We start from the raw sequence: 13,496 nt of genomic DNA on the forward strand, positions 1-13,496 counted from the left end.
GCCTTGCGAAACGCGTATGGCACTAAAATTGTGTTTTATTCAGTTGCTGTCAGACGGTCCATAGGTAAAAATTATTAATATACCGTAATTTTGCCGTTGTTTCCCATTATGTCGAGATAGAGTGATTAGGCAAAACCTGAGAGTGTAGCTTAAATTTCTCTCAGTGAAACGAGCAGCAATGCCATTTATATTCTTGCTTCTCAAACACACTTTGTCGTTTACTCCGAATATGTCGCGATTTCCATTCGTATGGTTAGGCGGGAATCTAAGAGGACAGCTTAAATTCCTGCAAGAGAAATGAGCAGCAATCATATTTCTAGTAGTTTTTGTGAGAAATACAATGCTGTTGATTCTGAATATGTCGTGATTTCTAAAGGTGTGGTTAGTCATGGACCTAAGAGCCACTTTAAGTTGCTGTGAGTGAAACTAGCAGTAATGACATTGATATTCTTGCTTATCACAAACATTTAGCAGTGAGCGAATCGATAATTCAGCAGTCAAGAAAAAGATCACACCACACAGTGAGCAAGGAACCAGAGGTCTGCAGATTGGGGATTGTGCTCGCTCGTATATCCTGCACTCGGGTATGTCTTGTTCGAGTATGAACACTCGGAGCAGACAGCCTCTGGCTGAATGAGGGGCTGTGGGTGGGGAGGACTGTCCTGCTTGACGCACTCCCCACTCTGACGTTCTGGCCGTCACAGCAGCTCTGCGTGTGCAGGATGGTGATGCTTCTGATGTATTCCCACCAGCTGATGGAACAAAACTCACATCAGTTTAGTTGTGCTGTACACACATTTTCATGCCTGGTAGGGTCTAAAGCTTTAGGCAACAACGAAAATTTGGGATCATTTAAAAGTCTTGCAGACCACATCAGCTGTTCTGTAAAACTCCCATATCAGTACATTGTCACCTGCGATTGTAGGTAACGTAAACTCAATTTCAGCCATCTTTAAGCTTTTGCAGCCTTGAAATCATTATTTTCTTGTATAGTTTCTATGTTTATGAACAATATTCTCTCCAGTGCGCCATGCTGCCAGTAATCTTAGTTTTTAGAAGAACTGTAGTTCTAATCGCTACTACTTTTAGTCATTTTACAGTTAACCTAAAAATTATGTAGTTATAGCGGTCTAAATTTGGACTATAGCCAAATTTTGGACTACCTTGTAAGTATGACTAACCAATGCTCTTTTCAGTCTAGATTGCCGAGAACAAAGCCAAACTACATCCTGCATGGAAAAAAAGAACAAATGGAATGGATCAAATACGATGAGGGCAATTCACGCAGTCAGAAATAAAACTATGTGGACCCTGAAGTTTGCTAAGATGTCACAATTGATGCTACAGATCATTCAGAAGACTGAAGTTCTTCCTTAAAAAAATGAATGGAAAATTGGAAGAAAGCTTATATTAAGTCCAGAACTGGAAAAGGAACTAATGTCTTAACTACTTCACAATGAAGAGAAATTTAATGGCTTCTCATATGGTGACCTACACCAAAAAGCTTACCAGTCAGCGACAAGAAATGTTTTAAACGTCCACTTAAGAAGAGAGACATGGGAAGAGATTGGTTGGATCTGTTAATTTTGTTTCATAGAAAACGGACAAAAGTTAATTGCTTCTATGATATAATGTGTGGGCTACCGTGTGACCATAGCAGACGATTGTCCAGTGCAATTGGTCATCGTTGAGGGGGATATTCATATATATTTGGACTTTTCTGAACATGAACGATTATAATCGCACAGTGTTCCATTGCTAGGCCTGAATTAATAGCTAGTAATTCGTTTCATTCTTCTGCAGTCATTGGCATTATGCTAACCCTGCAGAACTCCATCACCTTGTGACCACTCCATTGACGCCATTTAATACCTCACATTGAAGGACAACAGACATAGTTGTCACTACCGTTTCAAACACTGCTTTGTACTTCTACCTAAATTTCACTCACAACAATATATGGTCTAAAATGCAGTAATTAGTAAGCTGCACGCTATCAGACTTTTTCAATATGAGATCTGCAAATCAAGTTCATGTGCTAGATAAACAGTGTCATTTCACAGTGACTGCTGTAAATTATGAAAAGGTAAACGGTCTGTTAAGAAGCTGAGATTTCACACTACCAAGTGTGAATAAATCAGATTTTTTAACCGCTTACATTCTTCAAAATCGATTGAGAACCGCTGTGGAACTAAAGTCATCTGACATGAAAATAAGCAGCTTCCTTTTTTCACAAAAAAAGTAAACTTTTGATAAAATAAGTCATAAAACGATGTGGTGCAGTCTTATGTAACTTAAAGTATTTTTACAGCATGGAAATCGTAATACTGTATTTTTCCCCCTTTCCCAGAGTTGACGATCAAGGTATTCGAGTATGTAATGCTCAGATGAGTGTGTAGTGGTTGCTCCTAGCGTGCAAAGCGACTCCATTTACATCTACTGCACTTTCACAGAACGAAGTTTGCTGAGCAACTCGAGGGGGCATAAACGCTAAATGCATTTCACTACAAGGTGCATCATTTAAACCAAACGCCAACTGAACACCTAATTCCAGCTGTAGCTCACTGCGGTAATTGTCACAAACCTGTTTCATTGACTCAGTTCTAGATTCAGATGAAATAAAAAACGATAATTAGTAGGAAAATAGCAAAATCAGTTAGGGAAGAATAAATATTTGGCTTTGTTTAAAGTATCTCAGTTTCAATAGACCCATGAACCATAAATTTCTCTGGCATTCCATTGGCAGAAATCCCTCTAAGAAAAAATTAACTACTCTTCCACTCTGTTTTAACTATCGATCTTAGTTTATGTATAAATGTGAAAATCCGGGGGCCTGGCAATATGGGTTTGACAATGAAGATTTACTAGCGAAACTTAAGTGATTTATGCTAGCATATTAAGTGCAGGAAAAAAACTCACAATCCTTCAGAACTCAAGATTAAATGACATGATCTTACAATGATAGCTGAGTAGGTGTTTTTAAACCTTGTTCTAAATGTCAGTTTATCTTAAACCTCTATAGGTTGGAGTCAGCCCAAACAAATACTGCTTAATCATGTCTTTCATGTGGTATCCAGAGTCCATGAAAAGCATCGGTTTTGCCCATTACAAAGAAAATCATTTTTAAAGAGGAATTTTATGTGCCCATTCGTTTGACCGTTCTCAGATAAATCTAGAGCTATATGCATTTCATCAATATGTATTAACAGATACAGTAAAACAGGAAGAATGCCCAGTACTTCAGCAGCAACAGCACTGCCCTGACCTGCACTGACTACTACTGCCATGTATTAGTGCTGCTCAGTCACTGCTGGAGTACCTGTTATTCTTTGTGTTTTACTACTCTGGTAATATATATATATATATATTTATTTTTTATTTATTTATTCATTCATCTCTAGACAAATTTCTCTGTATGGATGTGTCATTTGACATACACATAAGGATCACTCATAATACAGGTAAGTAAGGTAATGGAAAAACAGGGTATACATGAGAAATCCATAATACATACACACACAAATCTTTTCTACGTGATGTGTAACTTGCTGATCTAATACTCTACATTCTATTAATCCAACGTTTAGTTGTTTCAATGTGTCACAGCACCTCTGTACCGCTGCCTTACCGTACCTCTCTGCTTTTTGAAATCTTTCTGTTATTACATCTAAGTTAACATATGTGACTATTCTCCATGTGGTACTGTATATCTCTATTTGTCCTACGTGATCGTAATACAGTCCTGATGAACTTGGTATTGAGGTTACTTTGAATTCGTTCGTTTCATATCCTGATGCAACGAAGCTGTATGTTGCTACCACTATGATGAGTTGCATCACTTGCCACTTGAATGCCATACCTGAAATTTTAAAAGAACTGTTTCAGCCTGTTGGCATGTACTTTTGTTTCTTTGTTTCTCTTAACTCTTATAACTACGTTAGGACCTTCCACTTTTAACACTTCAAATGGACCTCTCCATTGCGAATCTAGTTTCCGAGATCTTCCACGTCTCACTGATTCGTCGTGTAATAACACCTTGTCCCCTACATTAAATTCTTTTGGATTCTGTTTCAAATCATACTGTCCTTTACTGATTATCTTACTGCTTATAATAGAATCTTTAGCCACTCTATGGGCTTCCTGCATTCGTGCTCCTAGCTTATTTACATACGAATCATAATCGTAACTTACCTGCGGTGTTTCTTGCTGCAGTACTCCTGGTATGTTAACCTTTCTTCCGTACATTAACTCGAATGGTGTATAACCTGTGCTACTGTGTGGTGTAGTGTTGAACACAAAAATTGCATACGGCACCCATTTATCCCATGAACTTTGATCTCCTGTTACAAAGTGTCTGAGATATTCTACAATCGTTCTATGGCTCCTTTCTAGAGCACCATTTGACTCAGGGTGGTACGCTGTAGTATTTATACGTTTTACCTTCAACAATTAACATACACTTTTAAACACATCACTCAAAAAATTTGATCCTTGATCTGTTAACAAAACTGATGGAATCCCATACCTTAATACTATATTTTCTACAAATGCTTCTGCTACAGTTTCAGCGTCTTGCTTGTCAATAGGGACTGCTACTGTGAATTTACTCAGATCGTCTTGGAATGTTAACATGTACTTTTTCCCTGTACTAGATACATCTAGTGGACCCACTATATCCATTGCACATTTTTCAAATACTGTTTCAGCTGTGTCTGTAATTTCTAAAGGCATCCTTGTTTTCATTTGTGTGTTTTTGTTCTTTTGACATGATGGACACTTCCTAATGTAATTTTCAATGTCCCGCTTCATTCCGCGCCACTGCTTGTACGCTTTTATCCTCTCGAATGTCCTATGCATTCCCTGGTGCCCTCCCAAGGGATTATCGTGCATTTCCTTTAATATACTCTCCTTTTCTTCGGGGCTAATTTCCTCATTACTATGTGTCTCCTGGTGCATCTCACCTGACACTTGCGCTTGCCGCACATTTACGGAACTCTGTTCCGCCTCAGCTTGTGCTACGGAGGTTCTTTCTGCCTCCACATTTCGCTTTGAACTTATCTCTTCCTTTCCTTCCTGCCTTATCCGGCTTAACGCGTCCGCATTACTGTTTAGCCTTCCTGGCTTATATACTACCTCGTAGTCGTACTCTTCGAGCTTCAGTCTCCACTTTAGGAGTCTCGAACTCGGATCCTTCACACTAAATATCCATGTTAGTGGCTTATGGTCTGTCACCACTGTGAATTTTCGCCTATACACGTATGGTCTAAACTGTTTTACCGCGTACACTATGGCCAACAACTCTTTTTCCGTTGTGCTATAATTCAGTTCGGCTTTGTTCAGTGCTCTGGATGCATATGCAATCGGCAAGTCTTCGCCAATCTTTTTCCCTTGCGATAACACGGCTCCCAACGCTGCGTTACTCGCATCCGTTGTGATTATAAACGGTTTCGTAAAGTCAGGATACTGAAGTAACGGAGGATTCACTAATTTCTCTTTCAGTTCCTCGAACGCATTCTTCTGTCGTTCTCCCCATTGGTATTCTACTCCTTTCTTTAAGAGTTCATGGAGAGGTTTCGCAATTTTGCTGAAATTTGCAATGAAACGTCGATAGTACCCTATCAATCCTAGAAACCCTTTTAGTTCTTTTGTTGTTCTCGGCTGTGGGAAGAACTTCACCTTCTCCACCTTTGCCATATCCGGTGATATTCCCTTGTCCGTGATACAATGACCTAGGAAGATTACCTCCTTCCTCAGAAATTCACACTTGTCCGGTTGCAACTTCAAATTGTGTTCTCGCAACCTGTCAAATATTTCCCGGAGTTTTTCGTTATGCTCCTGCAGGTTTTTCCCATAACATACTATGTCGTCCAAATAGACAAAACATTTAACACCTTGTAAACCTGCCAATATTGTGTTCATTAGTCTCTGGAAACATCCTGGGGCTCCTTTCAGTCCCATCGGCATTCTTTTGTATTCGTAATGCTGATAGTTTGAGCTGAATGCCGTTTTCTCTCTGTCCTTCTCGTCCGTCAATATTTGATGGTACCCGCTTGCAAGGTCAAGCGTCGAGAAGTACTTGGCTTGCCCTAATTGATCCAGGATATCGGAGATATTCGGCAGTGGAAATGCATCGCCTACCGTGATGTCATTTAATTGTCGGTAGTCCACTACTATTCTCCATTTCTGCTTGCCACTTGCATCCAACTTCTTTGGAACTAACAGTAACGGTGCGTTCCATGCGCTCTTGCTTTCGACAATTATATCATCCTTCAGCATTTGTTCTATCTGCTCTCTTAGCACTTCCTTTTGCGCTTCAGGGATCCTGTACGGTCTAGCGTTCACTACCTTCCCCGCGTGTTCCGGCGCAATCGGTATTCTATGTTTCACTGCAGAAGTATAGGACAGTTTGTCCCCTGGTAGATGAAATACATCTCCGTACTCCGTGCAGACCTCTGCTAGAGCGCTCTTTTCTTCGACGTTCAAATGATCCATTCTGAGTTGCCTTCGCAACACACTAGCACGACTTTCCGTCTTACCTACTGCATCAGTGCTGCATTTTACTTCGCGTACTTTCGCTATTCTTTCTAACTTTTCCGTTATTAATCTGACATTTCCTAGTTGAACTCTGTCCTCTGACACGTTTAATGCACTTACTATGCATTTCCCATTTCGCACTTTTACTAAGGACTCTGGTACATGCACCCCTCGTGCAATCTCCTGCCTCGGTATGACCATTTCTCTTTCGATTCCCCGTGGTACCTTTCCGTCCACTTCCAACAACATTATTCTTTGAAACTTCCTGGCAGATTAAAACTGTGTGCCCGACCGAGACTCGAACTCGGGACCTTTGCCTTTCGCGGGCAAGTGCTCTACCAACTGAGCTACCGAAGCACGACTCACGCCCGGTACCCACAGCTTTACTTCTGCCAGTATCTCGTCTCCTACCTTCCAAACCTTACAGAAGTTCTCCTGCGAACCTTGCAGGACTAGCACTCCTGAAAGAAAGGATATAGCGGAGACATGGCTTAGCCACAGCCTGGGGGATGTTTCCAGAATGAGATTTTCACTCTGCAGCGGAGTGTGCGCTGATATGGAACTTCCTGGCAGATTAAAACTGTGTGCCCGACCGAGACTCGAACTCGGGACCTTTGCCTTTCGCGGGCAAGTGCTCTACCAACTGAGCTACCGAAGCACGACTCACGCCCGGTACCCACAGCTTTACTTCTGCCAGTATCTCGTCTCCTACCTTCCAAACTTTACAGAAGTTCTCCTGCGAACCTTGCAGGACTAGCACTCCTGAAAGAAAGGATATAGCGGAGACATGGCTTAGCCACAGCCTGGGGGATGTTTCCAGAATGAGATTTTCACTCTGCAGCGGAGTGTGCGCTGATATGAAACTTCCTGGCAGATTAAAACTGTGTGCCCGACCGAGACTCGAACTCGGGACCTTTGCCTTTCGCGGGCAAGTGCTCTACCAACTGAGCTACCGAAGCACGACTCACGCCCGGTACCCACAGCTTTACTTCTGCCAGTATCTCGTCTCCTACCTTCCAAACTTTACAGAAGTTCTCCTGCGAACCTTGCAGGACTAGCACTCCTGAAAGAAAGGATATAGCGGAGACATGGCTTAGCCACAGCCTGGGGGATGTTTCCAGAATGAGATTTTCACTCTGCAGCGGAGTGTGCGCTGATATGAAACTTCCTGGCAGATTAAAACTGTGTGCCCGACCGAGACTCGAACTCGGGACCTTTGCCTTTCGCGGGCAAGTGCTCTACCAACTGAGCTACCGAAGCACGACTCACGCCCGGTACCCACAGCTTTACTTCTGCCAGTATCTCGTCTCCTACCTTCCAAACCTTACAGAAGTTCTCCTGCGAACCTTGCAGGACTAGCACTCCTGAAAGAAAGGATATAGCGGAGACATGGCTTAGCCACAGCCTGGGGGATGTTTCCAGAATGAGATTTTCACTCTGCAGCGGAGTGTGCGCTGATATGGAACTTCCTGGCAGATTAAAACTGTGTGCCCGACCGAGACTCGAACTCGGGACCTTTGCCTTTCGCGGGCAAGTGCTCTACCAACTGAGCTACCGAAGCACGACTCACGCCCGGTACCCACAGCTTTACTTCTGCCAGTATCTCGTCTCCTACCTTCCAAACTTTACAGAAGTTCTCCTGCGAACCTTGCAGGACTAGCACTCCTGAAAGAAAGGATATAGCGGAGACATGGCTTAGCCACAGCCTGGGGGATGTTTCCAGAATGAGATTTTCACTCTGCAGCGGAGTGTGCGCTGATATGAAACTTCCTGGCAGATTAAAACTGTGTGCCCGACCGAGACTCGAACTCGGGACCTTTGCCTTTCGCGGGCAAGTGCTCTACCAACTGAGCTACCGAAGCACGACTCACGCCCGGTACCCACAGCTTTACTTCTGCCAGTATCTCGTCTCCTACCTTCCAAACTTTACAGAAGTTCTCCTGCGAACCTTGCAGGACTAGCACTCCTGAAAGAAAGGATATAGCGGAGACATGGCTTAGCCACAGCCTGGGGGATGTTTCCAGAATGAGATTTTCACTCTGCAGCGGAGTGTGCGCTGATATGAAACTTCCTGGCAGATTAAAACTGTGTGCCCGACCGAGACTCGAACTCGGGACCTTTGCCTTTCGCGGGCAAGTGCTCTACCAACTGAGCTACCGAAGCACGACTCACGCCCGGTACCCACAGCTTTACTTCTGCCAGTATCTCGTCTCCTACCTTCCAAACTTTACAGAAGTTCTCCTGCGAACCTTGCAGGACTAGCACTCCTGAAAGAAAGGATATAGCGGAGACATGGCTTAGCCACAGCCTGGGGGATGTTTCCAGAATGAGATTTTCACTCTGCAGCGGAGTGTGCGCTGATATGAAACTTCCTGGCAGATTAAAACTGTGTGCCCGACCGAGACTCGAACTCGGGACCTTTGCCTTTCGCGGGCAAGTGCTCTACCAACTGAGCTACCGAAGCACGACTCACGCCCGGTACCCACAGCTTTACTTCTGCCAGTATCTCGTCTCCTACCTTCCAAACTTTACAGAAGTTCTCCTGCGAACCTTGCAGGACTGCAAGGTTCGCAGGAGAACTTCTGTAAAGTTTGGAAGGTAGGAGACGAGATACTGGCAGAAGTAAAGCTGTGGGTACCGGGCGTGAGTCGTGCTTCGGTAGCTCAGTTGGTAGAGCACTTGCCCGCGAAAGGCAAAGGTCCCGAGTTCGAGTCTCGGTCGGGCACACAGTTTTAATCTGCCAGGAAGTTTCATATCAGCGCACACTCCGCTGCAGAGTGAAAATCTCATTCTGGAAACATCCCCCAGGCTGTGGCTAAGCCATGTCTCCGCTATATCCTTTCTTTCAGGAGTGCTAGTCCTGCAAGGTTCGCAGGAGAACTTCTGTAAAGTTTGGAAGGTAGGAGACGAGATACTGGCAGAAGTAAAGCTGTGGGTACCGGGCGTGAGTCGTGCTTCGGTAGCTCAGTTGGTAGAGCACTTGCCCGCGAAAGGCAAAGGTCCCGAGTTCGAGTCTCGGTCGGGCACACAGTTTTAATCTGCCAGGAAGTTTCATATCAGCGCACACTCCGCTGCAGAGTGAAAATCTCATTCTGGAAACATCCCCCAGGCTGTGGCTAAGCCATGTCTCCGCTATATCCTTTCTTTCAGGAGTGCTAGTCCTGCAAGGTTCGCAGGAGAACTTCTGTAAAGTTTGGAAGGTAGGAGACGAGATACTGGCAGAAGTAAAGCTGTGGGTACCGGGCGTGAGTCGTGCTTCGGTAGCTCAGTTGGTAGAGCACTTGCCCGCGAAAGGCAAAGGTCCCGAGTTCGAGTCTCGGTCGGGCACACAGTTTTAATCTGCCAGGAAGTTTCATATCAGCGCACACTCCGCTGCAGAGTGAAAATCTCATTCTGGAAACATTATTCTTTCTTCCCGGGGCCCTATCTCCCCGCCTATTTCTGAATCTGCTTCTATCTCTTGTCCCTTTGGTTCTTCCTCTACTACTAAGGGTATATCTCGCCCTTTTAGTATTATTACTTTACCCGCATAGTCCAGCTTGACTCTATGCTGTGTTAAGAAATTTCTCCCTATCAATCCGTCGTACGGAATGTCTAAACCTCTACCGTACACGTGAAATTTCTGTTTCACCTTTTCAGATCCGTCTATACTTAAGTTTATTTGTACCATGCCTATTGTGCTAACGGCTTCACTCGTTACACCTTTTAACCGAAGCTTTTCTGTTTCATTGATTCCCAGCCTACTCTTTACCGGAATGCTCGTCCTCTTTAACAAACACAATTGTGCTCCTGTGTCTATTAGCAACTTTAAATACTTCTTTAGTTCTACGCAGTACAACATTACCACGTCGTTTTCTGTTGCACAGTCGATTACCCTCACTGTGGGTTTACCTATTGCAACAAGGCCCGACTGCGCGGCCTTGCCGCCTCTTAGTTTCCCTGTACTACCTTTCCTGTTTTGCTCGATACTGGCACCCTGCCTTTTCTCCAGGCGTGCCAGGGCCCTTCGTGGCAGTCTTTCGCGTAGTGGCCCTGCCGCTTACACTTAAAGCACGCAACATCTTTTACTCTTGTGCACGGAACTCCGCAGTTCCCTGGTAAATTACACTGTGGACATCTCCACTCTCGCAACCCTCCATCGGTTTCTCTATGATTCCCTCTGAATTCCCTTACATCTATCGGGTGAACTTTCCTTAACCGCACCCTGCATTCCATGTCTGTGTGTCCCGGCTTGTCACACCCATAGCAAAAGTTTGTAAATTCTTTACCTGTCATGGTTCGTACTCTATGCTCTCGCCTGCTTTTCCTACACTTGCTCGCTATGTGACCTCTCAGCCCACAATTGAAACATCTCAACTCTTTACTTTCTCTCACGTTTTTTACAGCTTCCTTATTTCTAGTGTACGTTACCCTCGGGGCTAGTCCCCGCTCTCTCATGGACAATATCGCACTCTCCTCCTGCAGTGCCAACTCCACTGCTGCTGCCAACGTGATTTCATCGCCTCTACTTCTCACTATTGTTTGTATTCTGTCATTACTTAAACCCTGTATAAAACACGCTCTTCCTAAGGAGTCAACTAGTTCTATTGCACCTTTCAAGTTTTCTCTGGCCGTAACTCTATTTACTGCTTCTCGAAAGTCTCTCTGCATTTCATCAATTCTACTTGCCCACATTGCTATCGGTTCCCCTTGTCCCTGTCTGGCTTGGAAAATTTTACATGTGTAATAGTCTATAGTACGCTTACTGGCTTAATTTTCTTCTAAAACGTGTTTCACCTCTTGCCACGTACCTGTGCGTTCACGCACCTGCAATCTCGACCTGGCCTCACCGGTTATCTTTGCTTTAACGAACTTCAATAATGTTTCGTGTTCCTCAGGCTTTACTAATTCAAAAGCTGCATCGACATTTTCGATAAATTCTCTTAATTCCTTCTTGTTCCCTTCGAACACTTTCGACACAATACATAGGGCCTCTTTCACTGACATTTTACCACTAGTGGAGGATGACGCAACTTCGTTATTTAGGGGCATCTTAACTAAGTTAACACTTTACGCAACAAAATACAGTATTCTTAATACAGTTTTACAATTACCGCTTCTCGTGTGGTGCGCCGTCTGCTCTGTTGGCTCGCGTCGTCCTGCGCTGCTTCGCGCTCTCTTTGTTCCCGCGCTGTCCCGCGCTGTCCCGCGCTGCTCCGCGCTCTCTTTGTGCCCGCGCTGTCCCGCGCTGCTCCGCGCTCTCTTTGTGCCCGCGCTGTCCCGCGCTCTCTTTGTGCCCGCGCTGCCCGCGCTGCTCCGCGCTGTCTCTGCGCCCGCGCTGTCCCGCGCTGCTGCGATGCGCCGGTCGCCGCTCTGCTGGGCTGTGCCGACCCCGTCGCTCTCCTCGGCTGCCGCTGCTACGGCTGCTGCCGCTTCTGCTGCTGCTCGGCCCGGACCCCCGGACTCGAACGCTGGCTGCTCAGGCACCTCTGTGCCTCGTCGCTCTGCGTCGCGCTGCCGCTGTCCTGCGTCGCCCTGCACCCGCGAGGACTACCTTTCTGGACTCTAACGTACTGGTGCTACTAATGCTGAAAGTTGCGAGTCGCCACAACTTCCTGCCAATTGCCACAGTCGCTGTAGCAAAATCTAGTGTCTCTGCCTCCTATTTGCCTATGCGCCTTTGTGATAACCCCACATCTGACACCAAAAAGTTTTTATTTATGTCGCGTCCCAAGCGTGGGTATTGCGAGGGATTGGGCGACACGGTTCGTGGATGGGATTTTAGCCGGTTGACCGTAATGAGAGGGAGACTTTTGATCTGGCTAAGATGTATAATCCCTGGTTTTCACAAGGCTAGGAGGGTGATAGAAATTAAAGTCGTGATAACTTTAACAAATTGCAGTTTATTCTAAGTGAGTACAAATCGCCCTATCTGACGGTGGTTGCACTCACAGGAAGGCCAAGTCTAATACAGAGACGGTGACTGACTCCACCGTTCCGACTGCCTACTAGAAGTTCTGCAACGTTTCTTAACACCCTACGTTAGAGTCCCGCGGCTACGCCCTGACGCGCTCCAGCGACTATCTCCGGCTGCCTGCCTACAGCCCGTCCCTCAGCCCATGTCGGCTGCTGCTATCTAACTCTTCGCCCTCACCAGACAAGACCCGACACGACAAGACCAGCTGCCCAGAGCGGCGTGCTCTCGGGTTTTGTTAACGTTTCCCCTCCGACCCCGCCAGCGCTTGGCCTGACGTAGCGTCGAAGGCAACGTGCCCTTATTTGGTATCGTTAAAACATTGTTGTTGCTATTGTTCTTCAGAGGCTGAGTGGAGGGGCAGAGGCGCCTCTCCCTATATGGTCACGCACTGCGTCCTGAGCCCTTCATTGGCTCCTCATGACGTAGTGCGGTCCCCACCAAGGGCCCTCTTTCTTTCTCTCTCCACTCCCAGACCTCTCTCTCTAGCCAGGAATGCTTACTGTTGATATTCTTAATTGAATGCTTATCATGAGTCCCTGCACAGACCCTCGTTTGTATCTACCGGCTGTTTACTTTCTTATCAAAGCACCCAGCTGCCCTGCAGCTCGAGTGCCACCTCGGCTGGCCCTTCTGCCACGCCTGGCGTCCCACGCTACAATTTTAACTTTGTCCCACGTACTATTCTTAAGGTACTGCAATTAGACTTGGCTTGTTCCTGCGGTTACAACAAAGACTCCTTCGAGAATACGCTTTGGTTTCAAATGGAATGAAGTAAATTACAAACTACAGGGTATTGAGTTGCTTACAAACATACTCCATCCTCTTTGACTACCTTGTAATTGATCTACCTGATTATTTATTTGTAATCATTGTATGTTTCATGAACTCTTTAATCGAGTAAAAACTATTTTTTATTAAATATTATTTAAGATATGTTTTAAATTTATAGAGTTTCTTTACGTTTTGGATCCTTTCGGAAATTTATTATATATCACGATTCCTTGGT

Source organism: Schistocerca americana, chromosome 2 (genome assembly GCF_021461395.2).
Source record: "Schistocerca americana isolate TAMUIC-IGC-003095 chromosome 2, iqSchAmer2.1, whole genome shotgun sequence".
Classification (NCBI taxonomy): Eukaryota; Metazoa; Arthropoda; class Insecta; order Orthoptera; family Acrididae; genus Schistocerca; species Schistocerca americana.